The 16,623-nt window shown below is 36.6% G+C and overlaps 1 long non-coding RNA gene across 1 annotated transcript; it reads right to left on the bottom strand.

Annotated features, from left to right (window-relative positions):
• Positions 1–2,320: 2,320 nt before the first annotated feature.
• Positions 2,321–16,047, bottom strand: LOC123287874 (uncharacterized). The gene is made up of 3 exons (XR_006531259.2): positions 15,815–16,047; positions 3,183–3,262; positions 2,321–2,877 (listed from the first exon to the last, which is right to left on the bottom strand). It is a non-coding gene; the product is annotated as an uncharacterized lncRNA (long non-coding RNA).
• Between the last annotated feature and the right edge of the window lie 576 nt (positions 16,048–16,623).

Here is a 16,623-nt window from a genome sequence, read left to right as displayed (position 1 = left end):
AACAGGATAAATGAAATAGGGATAAATATAAGTTTTATATTTAAGTACAAAACTTGTTTTCAAAGTTACCAGATAAAAATACATATACAATTTAGAGTGGCACATATTTTCAAAAATGGATATTTCAGCTAATTGTCAACCACAATATTTTGTGATTCCTCCCAAGAAAGTACATATTTTCTCTATCACCTATATGAATTCACTTCTCTGTTCAAAACAGTGTGCTGAGCAATGAATGACTGAGACAAGAAATGATCCCAGGTGACTAAATAAAGAATGAATAATTTATGAGTCAAGAGTCCTTCCTTTACAACTAAAGAGATCCTTGATGACATCAAAGGCTTCAAGAATCAGAGAAAGAGAATGCATGTATTTTCTGAGCAATCTGAGAGAGAGTAGCATATCTCAATCAATTAAGACCTTTTGTAATGAATTCTATTTGGTATCTAATAAACCAAATAATGTAATACTGATGTACATTCTCAGTGCTCCATGGGCAGCCACGATGGTGTGTAAAATAAAGAAATTAAGTATGCAACTCTCTCTTCTTTTTTTTTTTTTGAGACTTTTCTTCTTGCCCTTCTCCTTCCCAAACTCCCAAAACTATAGAAAATGTTTACAGTTAAGAATACAGGCAGAGAAAAGATCCTACTTGTTTCTTTTCCCTCTACAATACTTCAAATTTTTTGAAGATTTCAAAGAAGAAGAACAAAGAAAAGAAGTAGAGGAGAGCTGGTATCTACTTCCTTGCTTACGAAAAGAAACAGTAGTAGTAAACCTCACAGAGGGGCAGTGATGATCCAGATTAGGTCTGTGTGGCTGAGGCTGAATCTGATTACTCCCAAAATTGCCCTAATTTAGCATGAGTTCTGTCTATGATTGAGAATAAAAAACTGGGAAACATCTTCCTAATCGTAGGAATCATGTTAATTATTATGTCCACATTTTAAAATTTGATTTTCATGTGGTTATGGTTGTAAAGGCTTGAAAATACTTTGATGTACCATTATCCCATTCCATTCTGTTTCCTCCAGTATTCCTAATTTTTAAACAGTAACAGAAATGTTGTCATATCTTTCATCCTAAAAATTCAAAAGGAAAATATCAAAAAATTACCATGTACCTGCTACACACTCAACTTGCTATTGCCTCTCTCCACACCCTCCCACCAAAATTCTTGAAGAACATCTATATTCATTGTATGGTCCCATACATCTTCCTTACAATCAATTTGCCCCTTACTATTCTCTTGGTTCTCTTCAAACTCGACATCATTCTATTGAGAATTTTTTGCTCTAGCCACAAATAAACTCCTTAGAACCACATCCAAAAACATTTTTAGTAGTGCTCATTTTGCATGATGTCTCAGGAGCAATGAATAACGCTGATTAACATAACCTGCTCTTCACCCTTAGCTTTCTGCCATGTAACTACATTTTCCCTGTTTTGCTCTTATTTAATGCCTTAGTTCATTCATTTATTCCATATTCAAGACATGCCAGAAATTGTGCAAGCTCTTGCCCAAAAGGAGTTCACAATCAGTTGGTAAGCACACAAGTCTCCCTCCACTTCCCTCACCTTACATGAAAGTGTCTGGAGTCGACTCCAGACCTCCTTTATTTCTCTGCAGTGTCTCTATAGTAAGCTGAGTTACTACAGTGGCTTTGCCATGCCTTTTAACAGACGTCCATTCCCACATGAGTAACTACCACCTGCGTATCTTCACCAGCATTCTTGCTTGGACCTTAAATGCATCAGATCTGCACATTTGTGTTTCCTACTCATGTTCTGGAATAAGTGGTACTAAGAGATAACGCAAGAAGAAAGGGAGTACTAAGGGAAGATGAATCATTTCTTTGTTTAGCAGACTAACAACAGAGACATTTCTGAGAAGTGGAACTCACATCCCTTGCTTCTTCCTGGGAAGCAGCATGTTTATTCTTTGGCTGAAAGTGGCAGTCATTTGACTGTTGAGCATGATCTTACACATAAAAACGGCAAAACTAGCTCATTTGATCCAGTCTGTTCTTAGCCATTAGGTTGAAGTGGAGTAATATGTGACATTAATAAACATCAGAGTAAATGGAAACTGATGTCAGAGGACATCAATCAGTAATAAGTTATTATTAGCCAGACAGTTAAGATATATTCAAGTCTTTATAAGGTCAGATGAAGGAAATCACTAGCCACATAATTCTTCCTTGTTATGGGCAGATGTATTTGGTGGCATGAAAGGAATGTTGAAATTGTTAGCAAAGAATCCAATTTTGCTTGTTTACTGAGTTACTTCTTTGGAAATAAAAAGAGAACACCACTTATTAAGCTTTTTATTTGTCGTGTTACCAAACAACTGATTATACAGGACTTTGAGATGCAAAAACTGAGAACACTGTAGAGTTCTTTATTCTTTAGACATTGAAAATTAAGTTCTTGGAGTTGGAATTACCGATTAACTACTAGAGTCGACCTCCTCCTAGAAGTGTGGGAGAGAGTATATTTGCATAAACTGAAACAGCAGTCCTGGAGCGTTTTGGTCTCAGGGCCCCTTCACACTTTTAAAAAGTACTGAGAACCCCAAAGAGTTTTGTTTATGTGTGTTATATATACCTATAATTACTATATTAGAAATTAAAACTGAGAAAATTTAACATTTGTTTATTCATTTTTTAAATAATGATAAACATAGAATGTGTTAATGAAACAATATATTAACGATAATAACTCTATTTTCTAAAATAAAAATAGTGAAAGAGTGGCTTTGTTCTATATTTTTATAAATCTTTCTAATTTCTGATTTTATAGAAAATAGCTGGATCCTTGTATCTGCTTTTGCATTCCATCTGCGGTTGTATTATATGCCACGTAGTCTCTGGAAACCTACGAGAGAAGAGGATGAAAGGCAAATGACGTCTTAGTATGACTGTGAAAAGAGTGTTGCCCTCATAGACCCCATTGAAGCTTCTCAGGGATCCCAAGGATTCCCGGACCACCCTTTGAGAAACTTCTGGGGTAAAAGCTAAATTGGATAAATGTGCCCATGTTTCCATCATCTGGACCTATTTTTTCAATTATTAAAGCATTTTAAAACATGTTTAATCATTCAGAACACTACACAGCAAACATTGTAACAAATATCTACAGTTTGTCTTATTTCTTTCACATTAAAAATAATAGTTCCTTACCCAAAAACCACTCCATTTTGTTTCTCCTCAAAGGCAAAACAGTGAGAACTTCTTTTCAAATTTCAAATTTTCTTAGATTCCTACAGGATCATAGTTGGAAATTAAATATTTTTAAGAAATATATGGCAAATTGGTGACACGAATTATGTAACACTTTTAAAAATGGATGTTAGCAATCGTTATAGCATCTCTATAGCACTGACAAACTGCATATGAAAACATATTAATTTGGTGCTTAGGCCATGCACCAAGAACAGATATATTGTGGCGAAGCCTACATTGATTCCATCATTCACTAGAGTTCAGTGTTCTCTATGTTAGAAACCACTGAAGTAAATGATCCTTAAGATACACAGTAGAATGTACACACACTCACACACACGCATATATATGTATACATAATCTCTAATATCAATTTTAATTAAGCTTTAAGAAATTAAAGCTGCCTCAGACATTGAGGCAATTTAATGGGGCAATTAAATCCTTTGGAAGAAGAGTATGACAAAATAGTATCACCAATTCATAATTTGTAAATCCATGAACTCGGCGATCTTTTCAACACTAGTGGCCTGACTTCATATCTCACTAGAGAATTTACCAAAAAGCCAAAGAAAGAAGCATATTACTAACATACATTGTTAGCATAGGAAATTATCAAAACATCATACAAAGATAATGATAGCGTAACTGCAGTTTATACCCCAATGTAGACAAAGAAACTAATAGAGCCTTTCTGGCTTGGAAAAAGTTGAATTTCTTTTTAATTCCTTAAGTCCAGTAAATCATAAGACTTCCCTTGTCATTCTCATTACTGGATTATGGATTCAAATCTTTCCTCTATGATTGTCTAATACTACTTCTAAACACATTTTTCTTTTGGTTTTACATTTAACTACTTCAAAAGAAGGGATAAAAAAGTGTCAAAATAATATCCATGAAATTACAACCAAGTATGGCCCAATCTCATGATTTCAGGTATGCAGATGAAGGCCCAGACAAATTTTTCTCAACTAAAGTAAGACCCTCTTACGTGCACAACAATGGCCTAGATCTTTTTGGCAATATAAAATGCACTCAAAGAATTTAAAGTATAGTCAAGGAGATAAGATAAACATAATAATAATACAAGATAATTTATAATTTGTACAAGATAATTTTCAATAGTACAAAGATAATTTATTTATCCTGTATATAATTTATACACAAGATAATTTTTAAGAATATAAGGTACTACATAAATGAAAACTAAACAAGTGATTCAGCAATTACAAAAGGAATCAGAGCAATGACAGTGATTATTGCACCGAGTGGTAAGAAGGACTTCAAGAAAGAGGTGAAGGGCACATGTACTGGCTCTCACTGGATGAGGACTATTCAGTCAGAGAAGATGAGAGAGGCCACTTCAGAAAATGGTACACCCATGGTGAACAAGCAGAGACTTCGCACAAGCCATCTCTCCTAATTATATGTATTTGGTGGCAGATTGTGAGTGTTTAAAAGCAAACTGTGGTAACTCCATTAAAATGTTGGATACCTGGAGGTATAACGTCTCCTCAGTCCAAAGGCAGAGTTGATCCATAGCTGTTTTCTGTAAGGTCTGTACTGCTGACTGTACAGATCTACATGTTGCCTTAGTTTGTTGATTTGTAAAGTTCACGAACATTCAACAAATTCATTCATTCATTCAATAAATAGTGAATGAGCACTAACATGCGTGTAAAATGATGTGGATAGAACAGCAAACCAAACAGACCAGGGATGATAAACAAATAAACAAGCAAATAAACTGCAACTTGTGTAAGTGCTCCAGGAAAAGAACAGGGCGCTATGAGAGACAACAAGATGAGAGGCACCTACTCAATCTTTTATGAAAATTTTTATTAAAAAAAATCCACGATTCAGGATAGTTACAAGAACATTACAATAAACATGAATATACCCTTCAACTATACTTCCTCACTGTTAACATTTTGCCACATTGTTCTCTCTTCTCCCATCCTCTCATCTCCTCTCTTACCTACATATAGAATGTATATATTCCATATATAGATAAATATATACATATCTATATGTATGTGTATATATACACATATTGATATATATGTTCTTATATATCATATAAATTCTATATATAATTCTAGATATATTTAAACACATATAAACATAAACATTATTATAGCTACTTATAATAGACTGAATTGTGTCCCCCCCACAATTCACTTATTAAAGCCTTAACTCCCAATGTGACAGTATTTGGAGATGGGGTCTTTGGGAGGTAATTAGATTTAGATGAGGTCATGAGGGTGGGGCCATCATGATGGGATTAGAGCTCTTATAAGAAGGGGAAGAGACATCAGAGCTCTCTCTCTCTGCCACGTGAAGACACAGTGAGAAGGCAGCCATCTGCAAGCCAGGAAGAGGGTGTTCACCAGAATCCCACCACGCTGGCACCCTGATCTTGGGCTTCCAGCCTCCAGAACTGTGAGAAAATAAATTTCTGTTGTTGAAGCCACCCAGTTCGTAGTATTTTGTTATGGGGCCCAACTAGGCTAATACATTATTGTTACTAGTGTCATTCCAATTTTTTTACGAACCATTGACACTAAGTTCCAAAGACCATAACTCTTTGCCACTAAGTACTTAAGCATGTATCTCCTGAGAAAAAAGGATATTCTCATAATCACTCTATAATTTCAAAATTCAAGAAATTTGTCTTTGGGGTTGACTCGGTGGCATACTAGTTAAGTATGTGTGCTCTGCTTCAGTGGCCTGGGGTTCATGGGTTCGGATCCGGGCATGGACCTACACGTTGCTCATCAAGTCATGCTGTGACAGTGTCCCACATACAAAACAGAGGAAGATTGGTACAGGTGTTAGCTCAGGGCCAATCTCCCTCACCAAAAAAAAAAAAGAAAGAAAGAAATTTGTCATTGATACACTATAATCAACATAGTCCATATCCAAATTTTACCAATTGTCTTAATAATATCCTAACAGAATTTTTTCAACCCAGGATCATGCATTGCATTTAGTTGTGCTGTGTCTTTAATCTCTTTTTGATCTGGAACTCTTTATTAGCTTCTCTTTGTTTCTTATGACATTGACATTTTTGAAAAGATATCTTTCAATTTGGTTTTGTGTGATTGTTTCCTTATGGTTAGACTTGGATTATACATTTTTAAAGAAATGTCACATAAGTGATATTGTGTTTTTCTCAATGCATCAAATCAGAAAGCATGTAATAATTATTTTTCTCTTTTTTTTTTTTTTGTGAGGAAGACTGGCCTTGAGCCAACATCTGTCACCAATCTTCCTCTTTTTGCTTGAAGAATATTGTTGCTGAGCTAACATGTGTGTCAGTCTTCCTCTATTTCATGTGGGATGCCGCCACAGTGTGGCTTGATGAGCAGTGCTGGGTCCATGTCTGGGATCTGAACCTGCAAACCCCAGGCTGCTGAAGTAGAGTGTGTGAACTTAACCACTATGCAACAGGGCTGGCCCGTTTTTCTAATTTTTTATATTACCTTTAATCAATTGATTAAAGAAATTTTGCCCAGATTACTTGAACCTCCGTGACTTTTTTCCTTTGTAATTACTAACTGTCCTTGGGGAGAATCTTTGAGATCATGGAAATACCTTATTCCCTAACCAACTCTCATCAAATTGTTTTAGCATTCATTGATGATTATTGCCTGAATCAAGTATTACTATGATGGTTTCAGAATGGTGTTTGTGTAACTGTGTCATTCCTTCTACATTTACGTGTTTACATTCTACGAAAAAGCAGCGTGTACCTCTCCTTGTTTACTTTGGAGCTCAAACTGTGGGGCTACTTTAGACTGAAGGAGCAGGAGAGGTTTATGTAAGAAGATAATAATTCCAATGTGAACTGAAAGGTGAAAATTATCCAAGAAAGAGCATTCTGGGCATAGGGAGCCCAAAGTGTGAATACTCTTTTCTGCCCAAAGTTTTGCAACAGAGCTCTAATTAAATCATCTGTAAATTAAACCTCTCAGAGAGAAACTATAGATGTCAAAAAGCTTTATTTAAATAGCTAATTAATTGAAAGTGAACCAAGTTTTCTGGCATCACAGTTTGACTTGATTTGCTGAGGATAATTCCAATTTATGTCTATTTCCCTGGCATCACAATTAATAAAAGCCCCTTGCTGTCCCCAAAGTCCCCATTTGGGTGATAAGTATTATGATTATCTTTGACAATAGACTCTAAGAAATAAACAAATCCTAATAAGTCTCAGAGAGGAGAAGACCTGGTTGTGCCATTGACACACAAGTCTATACCCAAACACGTTTAACTGAATGTATTTCTTTTTCAGGTTATGAAAATTGGATAGTTCTCCTGCCCATTTAGTTGCTCATTGCATTATTTGATAACTCCTACAACAAAAAATTGTGTCTTATCCTAATGCAAGTTTCTTTCGTTACGTTTTATATCCATCCTCTTATCCTAGTGGATAAATGTGGCCACAGTACTATATGCAAGGTTCATTTATGTGTGTGAATGCTTTAATGGCCACAAATCTGGTTATGGTTACTTTGTAGATAGAAAAAAAAATACCTACACTGAAAAACAGGATGAGAGAAAGTAGTCTGAAACAATCTGGTATAAAAGAATAGACAAAGAGACTTGTTAAAATATTTTCCTTTAGAATGGAGTTCTCTGAGTCTTACCCCAGTATAATGTCAAGATACTAGACAGCTTTGGACCTGGGATGGCTTGCTAAAGTGCATTGCGACTGCCTTGGCACAATTGTGATTTAACCTTTCTTTCCTGACTTTCATTAAGGGCTGATATTAGAAAGGCTATATGAACTTGGCTGTATGAATGCCCTGCACATCTTCTGTATAATTATGATTAAAGGTACTTTATATGAAGATCATGACATCTCTGTTAGACATCAGAAGCCGTAGAAATGTTAGCTCTCTAGTGAGTTGTCATGCTTTATTTTATTATCTAATGAGATTATTGTACTTAATATTGCTTCTCTTTTAATTTGACTACTACAAAATTCATAGGAAAGCTTTGGTTTCAATTACAGAGGCTTTTCCAGGTCAGTGTTTTTGAGTATTACTTCCTTCCTTCCTCTGCCATTTCACATCCTCTTCATGATTTGTCTTTGGACACTGCTGTATGTGTCATGGAAATCCTTCTTGTAAATATCCAGGTATGTGAATTTTAAATGAAAAAGTAATTCTAATACCCTCTTTTTGATGAATTGATCATAACTGAAATGGCAATATGTTCAGTACAGTCACGCATCGCTTAATGATGGGGATACAATCTGAGAAATGTGTCATTAGGTGATTTCATTGTTTGATAAATATCATAGCGTGTAATTACACAAACCTAGATGGTATAGCCTACTACACACCTAGGTCATATGGTACTAATCTGATGGTGCCGTCGTTGACTCAAGCATCATTATGTTATGCAGCACATGACTGTGCATTGTTGTTAAATGCACAGTAAAATTATCCTTTTTATTAGATAAAAAACTGTTAAGATATAATTATTAATATGCAGGTAACTGTAGATAAACTTTTGGATGATGTCAAATTATCACCTTGTGAGTTAATATTTTGTTTTAAAATTGGAATATAACTGAGACAAGAAAAAAATGCCATAGGAATTCAGTTTAATAAAATACTTCATCACATTTAGAAATATGTATATAAAGAAATACATGATATTTGCAACCTAATGAAAACTCTAATGGAGTAACCAACCACTAATGAGCAGCAACTTTTTCAAGAAGAAAGATCCTTGAGGAGCTTCCATCTTACTTTACACAGCCACACCAGGAGGAAACGAGCATCTAACAGTTGCTTTGTCTATTTAGGATCCTTAATCATGCACAGAGACTTAATGACCTATGTCAGAGGTTAGTACACAAGATAATTCCACGTGAATGAAGCACTGATAGGCAGCAACTGTGAGTAAACTGCAGGGGCTAGAAGTCATTGCTGTTGGTAACATTTTCCTAATTGATGAGACGAAGTGGGAGAAGCCACTCGGCAAGTGTGATGCTGGACTTCGGGCACTTTTGCAGAGATCACAAGAAACAGAACCAAAGAAGACAATTAGTGCAGGAAAATAATCATGCAAAATCATTCTCATGTAGGACAATCAGTTCAAGTAATTAATGACAGGCTATGTGAACGAGGAAAGGAGAGCAAACCAGCCCTCGGTTTGGGTTTCTCCACTCTGAGACCATGAAGCAATGAGCCTGGTCCTGAACCTCAGTCCCTGGAAGGAATTCCTAGCGGTAAAAACTATTTCCTTCTTAGCCTAGGTAAAGAAAGCCAAAGACCTAGCTTAAGTAGAGACTATTAACATTTTCAATTTAGTCAAAGAATTTACCGAGATATCAGTATTTCTTTAAATCTTATTTCAGGGCAGTGATTCCCAAATTTGTCTGTACCTTGGGATGACATGGTGTACTTTAAAAAGATGTTAAAACCTGGCTCCTACCCCTATATGTTCTCATTTAATTACTATAAGATAAGACCTGGGCACTGAGATTTTTAAAAGCTCCCCCAGATAATTCTAACAAGCAGCAAAGTTTGGGAACTACTGTTCCTGATTAGGGTAAAAACACCCGCATTATTGCTGGAACTTAGCCTATCTTTTCAGTGTCCTGTAGCTTTTTCTTTGGGATTTTGGGGGCCCATCCACACTATTACTAAGGGAGAGACCTTAAGTTGCCATCATGCTGCCATGTTTAAAAAGACTGTAAAGCTTCCTTAACTACTAAGCCTGAATGTTTGTGTCCCCCCCAAATTCCTATGTTGAGATCCTAACCCCCAATGTGATAGTATTAAAAGGTGGGGCCTTTTGGAGGTGATTAGGTCATGAGGGCAGAGCCCTTGTGAATGGGACTAGTGCCCTTATAGAAGAAACCCTATAGAGACCTTCCCCAGAGACCTCTTCTGCCACGAGGACACAGTGCGAAGTCAGCAGTCTACAGCTGGAAGAACTAGACCGTGCTGGCACCCTGATCTTGGACTTCCAGCCTCTGGAACTGTGAGAATAGTTTTCTTTTGTTTGTAAGTCACCTAGTCTATGGTATTTTTGTTACAGCGGGCTAAATATATGAAGATATTTCCCTGACGTTAACTTTTGTGTTAGGTTTCTTAAGGATAGAAGTATCAGCTGAAAGAAAAACAGTTATTGCTTCAGTAGTAAACTTGGGAGATATATATGAAAGAAAATTCAATTCCACAACAATGAAAATAAATTCTGAGATATGCAAATATGGAAGAATGGAAGCATCCTTTAAAAAATAGTCAGTTAATGTGATCAGTGTTGCAATAAACATAGGAGTGCTAATGTCTCTTCAGGATCCTGATTTCAATTCTTTTGGATACACATCCAGAGGTGGGCTTGCTGGATCATATGGTAATACTATTTTTTTTATTTTTGAGGAACTCCTGTACTGTTTTCCATGGCAGCTGTACCATTTGCATTCCCATCAATAGTGTGCAAGTTTTCCAATTTCTCCACATCTTTTCCAATACTTGTGGTTGTTTTTTTTTTTTAAATAATAGCCATTTTGACAGGTATGAGGTGAAATCATTGTGGTGTTGATTTGCATTTCCCTGATGATTAGTGAGGCTGGCCATGTGTATGTCTTCTTTGGAGAAATGTCTATTCAAGTCCTTAACCCATTTTTTAGTGGAGTTATTTGAAGTTTTATTTTGTGGTATTGAGTTGTAGGAGTTCTTTATATATTTTTGATATTAACCCCTAACAGATATCATATGATTTGCAAATATTTTCTCCTATTCCATAGGTTGCCTTTTCACTCTGTTGACTATACCCTTTGCTATCAAGAAGCTTTTTAGTTTGCTTTAGTCCCATTTATCTATTTTTGCTTTTGTTGCGTGTGCTTTTGGTGTCATATCCATGACATCACTGCCAAGACCAGTGTCTTGAAGCTTTTCCCCTATGTTTTCTTCTAGGAGGTTTACAGCTTCAGGTTTTACCTTTAAGTCTTTAATCCATTTTGAGTTGATTTTTGTGCATAGTCTAAGCTATATGTCCAATTGCATTCTTGCATGTTGATATCCAGTTTTTCCAGCTCTATTCTTGAAGAGACTATCCTTTCCACATTGTATATTTCTTGGAACCCTTGTCAAAGGTCAGTGGACCATATATGTATGGACTTTTATCTGCAAGCTTTACTCTGTTCCACTGGATATACGTCTATCTTTATGCCAGTACCATATTGTTTTGATTATCGTAGCATCGCAATGTATTTTGAAACCAGAAAGTGTGATGACTTCAACTTTGTTTTTCCTGCTCAAGATTGATTTGGCTATGTGTGGCTTTTGTGGTTCCATATAAATTTTAGAAATTTTTTATCTGTTTCTGTAAAAGCTAAATCCTTTGAATAAAGAAAATGTGGTATATACATGCAATGGAATACTATTCAGCCTTAAAAAGGAGACAGAAATGCTGCAATATGTGACAACATGGATGAACCTTAAGGACATTATGCTAAATGAAATAAGCCAGTCACAGAAAGACAAATACTTCACGACTCCACCTATGTGAGGTAACCAAAATAGTCAATCTGTAGAATCAAAGAGTTAGAACGGTGTTTGCCAGGGTCTGGGAAGGAAGGGAAAGAGAGAGTTATTCATCAATGGGCATAAAGTTTCATCAAGCCAGACGAATAAGCTCCAGGAGTCTGCTATACAACATTGTACCATGAGTCAACCATAAAGTATTGTATACTTAAATACATGTTAAGAGGGTAGAGCTCATGTTAAATGTTCTTACTACAATAAAATAAAATAAAAAATAAAAATGATCTAACAAAAAGAGTCTGTTAGATGAATTTGCATAATGTTATCTATACTAAAAATGCTTTATCTTCATGAGCTCCAAATACAAATACACTTAAGGAAAAAAGTACCCTTAGGTTTGTAATTATATGTAAGCACTCAAGTGCTATAGCCCAAATCAATCTCTAATCTACACCTCTAACATGTAGGTCAAAAAAATCTGAAAAACATTGGATTGAGCAATATTGCATAGATTTGTTTACTGTAAGGATTCTTAGAGTTAGTGTTAATTTTCCTCATTCTTTAGCAAGAAAATAGTCTATAACACAATCTCCCAAAGAAATATTTACATCAAAGAACAAAAACAAAGTGCATTGTCATTGCAAACCACCAAGCTGTTTAATATTTAAAGTGATGTTCTTCAATCAATGTGGATCCACTGTTTCCAGCATAATTTGCTTAATTTAAAGTTAATGGAATCCATGTCTTTGTCAGCCAAGTGTGTCAAATACTACTGACATATCAATCTGGTCCACTCTCCTTGCCATGTAGTTCCCCGTGTCCAGCCATCCTTTCACTCAAATCATCTGGAGGTCTTCTGACCATCCTCAGAGTGGCTACACAGAAGCTATTCCATTGCCTCGGCCTCCAAACATCTCTGTTCGAAGATCCAGAGCCTGCACAATGAACTCCCTCAACTTCTCTAACTTTTGTGCATCTTCACTCATCATTCCCTTTCACCTTGAATCAGAAGTAACTCTTTTCAAGGATGATACCTTGACCCCCTTTTTTGATTCCCTAAACCCTCTTTCTAAGTATTGGTACAGCATTTTACGTTGTTTTCTTTTTCGAATATTCGGTTCTTCCTTCTCTACTCACTCGTCTTTTTTGACATAATGATATGTCTACCCTGTCCTAAAACATTCCCCTTATGAACTCTTGTTACTACGGTTATATCATTTAGATTCTCGCTCCTTTCACTGATAATTGTCTCCCCTTCTCCATTCACCATTGAGTCATTCCTTTGCCCTTTAAAATGTAGATTCTGTTCTTAACCATCGCCTTAAAACCATCCTCAGGGGCTGACCCGGTGGCATAGGGGTTAAGTTCACGTGCTCTGCCTCGGTGGCCTGGTGTTCGTAGGTTCAGATCCCAGGCCCAGAGATAGCACTGCTTGTCAAGCCATGCTGTGGTGGCATCCTATATAAAATAGAAGAAGATTGGCACGGATGTTAGCTCAGCAACAATCTTCCTCAAGCAAAAAGAGGAAGATTGGCAACAGATGTTAGCTCAGGGCCAACCTTCCTCACCTACACCCAAAATAACCCATATTCACGTCTGGTTTTGTGACACAAACAACCTGAGTCATCTCTCATTTCTGATTCCTCCTCCTTCTCTGTACAGAGCGGGCTGTATTTACTCCTAGAGCTTCTTAAACAAAAACATTCTCCAAAGCACTTATGTGTTCCCTTTGCTCTAGATCTCCTCTCTTCCTTTAGTGTTTCATCACCTTCTAAAGAATTGACTATTACTTCTGGGTAAGTGATTTCTCAGTCTGGATCTCTAACACCTTCCTACCATTCTATTTCTTTTTCCAGCTATGTTGTGTACTACTTCACTTTGATGTCCTGTTGGAGTTGTAAATGTGACATCTTTCCTTCTTTCAAACTAGCCCCTCTTTCTGTCTTCAATGTTTCTGATAATGGCAAAATTTCCTACCTTAATCAGGTTTGAAAAATGAAATTATCTTAAGCTTTTCTCTCCTCTTTTATCTTTACTATCTATATCCTTTTGGTTATGAAGTCTTAACAAGTCTATCTCCATTATATATTTTCATATATACCCTCATTTCTCTTCCATTGCCACCATGTTAATTTAGACCCTTATTAACTCTTGCCATAAATAATGCAACTATCTTGAGTTTCTTTTACCTCTAGTCTATCCCATATAATTCTATCTGATTAATTTTTCCAAAGGATATTTACTCTTGTTACTCTCCTGCTCAAATACCTTTCTAACCCAATTTCCTAGTGGTAAAGAACGTCTACAGCGGCCAGTCCAGTGGCACAGCAGTTAAGTTTGCAGGTTCCACTTCAGTGGCCTTGGGTTCGCCACTTTGGATCCTGAGTGTGGACGTACGCACTACTTGTCAAGCCATGCTGTGGCAGGCATCCCAGATATAAAAAGGTAGAGGAAGATGGGCATGGATGCTAGCTCAAGGCCAGTCTTCCTCCACAAAAAGAGAAGGATTGACAGCAGATGTTAGGTCAGGGCTAATCTTCCTCAAAAAAAGAAAAAAAACAAGAACCTCTAGAAAGTGGATCTCTACTTTGCCAGCCTAATCATATATAATTTGCCCTTAAACTCAATTAATTATTTCCAGAATATGTTGTATAGTATCTTCTAATGTGGCTCAAGGTGTACTGTTTACTCTGCCTGAAGTGCTTCCTCTTTCTTTCTCTGTATGTCATGACACAGCTTAAACTGAACTACCTTATCAAAGAAGTACATTTTAATTCATTCATTCAATTATCCCCAAAGCCCAAGATATGCACTAGTGATACCATATAACATAAGCTTGGTTCTTTCCTTCAGGAGCTAATAGCCTGTTCACTCCAATGGAACGTTACTCCATCTTCTGAATTTCTGTAACATATTCTATCTTTCCCATGGTACTAATTTCACAAGGCATTTTATTATGGGCATTTGTATATGAATCATAAAGTTATTCATCAAATCATTTTCACAACTTCTTTTACACACGATTCAAGCAATGTTTATTAAATGATAGTAGATAAATTTTAAATAAATGACATTCAAATTCCATTTATTTTTTAGCAATTTGGCAAAACATTTTTCTGAGCTTAACTTAAGTGTGCAGATATATTTTTCTTAAATGACTAAAGATATCAAAATTATTTCTGGCTTTCTAAAATTTTTCCCTGATATGTTGCAAATCTTGCTAAAACTTATATGTTACCAATTCAGATGTGTTAAATAGGAAATTTTCTGGAAAACAAACAAATATTTATCTGACCTATATATTTCATCTGCTAATCTGCAGTGTCCTTCAAGTTCTCACAGGAAATGTTATTCCCCTGATTTCTGATTGTCGCTCAATCATTTACTGACTGAGCTGTCAATAGATCTAAGGACTGAAAAGAGAAAAGCAGATAACAAGCCATTTTAGTTTTTCAAGGTTATAGTTTAGAATACATAGTGTCCCTCTAAATTATCCTATATAGATCCATTATGTTCTTACCAGAAACAACCTTACATGACCTATAAAGGCGCTTTAAAAAAATTGAATAAAAGAAGTATAAAGGACAGCTGTTCGCTTTGGCCTCATCAGAACCTGATCACATCTGGTGAGGATAAAAACAGGTGATTTCCCAAGAGAAATGTACTTGCCCTCACATCTAAAACCTGGCCCTGTACTTTGAGATGAAGCCATAATTGTTAATCAATACTTTCAGCTGTTCCAGTTTCTCTAATCTCATTCACAGATGTGAGTAAGGATCTGGATGGCATGAGAATAAAGTGATGAAACTGGGTCCACTAATTTTTCACAGTGATAATCAAATAGCCAGAAAAGTAGGCCATCCTCTTCCACATGGCCACAGTGCTGTGTGCCCAGGGAGCACTCGATACTTCTGACCAGAGGAGAGCCACCCTTCCCCTCACAGACACTGACTCAACAATGACACATGGACCAATGCTCTTTGTGAGAAATTCAGAAACCAGTTTAGAGGCTCCTGCACCCCAGGTGAGCATGACACCAGTCTCATAAAGCCAGTAGGAAAATTCACGGATTTCACTCACCTTAGTTTCTTCCCCCAGCTCAGCACCACACTGTCAGCAGAAAATTCTCAGCTCCCAGCTTCTGCCTGGGGACAGAAAGAGAAGATCTGACCATATATCCAAGACATGAACATATATCCAGTGTTCAGACTTTTCAGTGGGCTGTCCAAGGAACTGGTTTCTGTCACACTCAACTTAGACCACTGAAAGATCCCGGCATGCTCTAGAAGCCTGGGGCCACCAAAAATACAAGAGGGCTGGGCGGTGTGGAGCAGCTCCAGAGAACCTGCAGTATTGCAGACAGACACCAGAGGGAACAAGAGATTATAAACTCCTGAAAACAGAAACCAGCAAATCCCTCTAATTTGGAATTTGCATGCCTTAAGTCCAGAGAAGACACATCCACAAAAAAGGTTTGAGATGCCCCTAGAATTTCAGGGAAAATGCAAATTAAAACAACAATGAGATACCACTATACACCTAGTAGAAATCTGGGACAAAATCTGAGACTCTGACAGCACCAAATGCTGGTGAAGATGTATAGCAATGGAACCTCTCGTTCATTGCTGGCGAGAGCATAAAATGGTACAGCCACTTTGAATACAGTTTGGCAATTTCTTGTAAAACTAAACATACTCTTAACATATGATCCAGCAATCATGCTCTTTGGTATTTACCCAAAGGAGCTGACAACTTACGTCTACACAAAAACCTGCACAAGGATGTTTATAGCAGCTTTATTCACAATTTCTAAAACTTGGAAGCGACAAAGATGTCCTTCAGTAGGTGAATGGACAAATAAACTATAGTACATCCAGACAATGGAATAT

The sequence above is a fragment of the Equus asinus genome, chromosome 1 (assembly GCF_041296235.1).
Source record: "Equus asinus isolate D_3611 breed Donkey chromosome 1, EquAss-T2T_v2, whole genome shotgun sequence".
NCBI classification, from domain to species: domain Eukaryota; kingdom Metazoa; phylum Chordata; class Mammalia; order Perissodactyla; family Equidae; genus Equus; species Equus asinus.
This window is presented reverse-complemented; position numbering and strand designations above follow the sequence as displayed.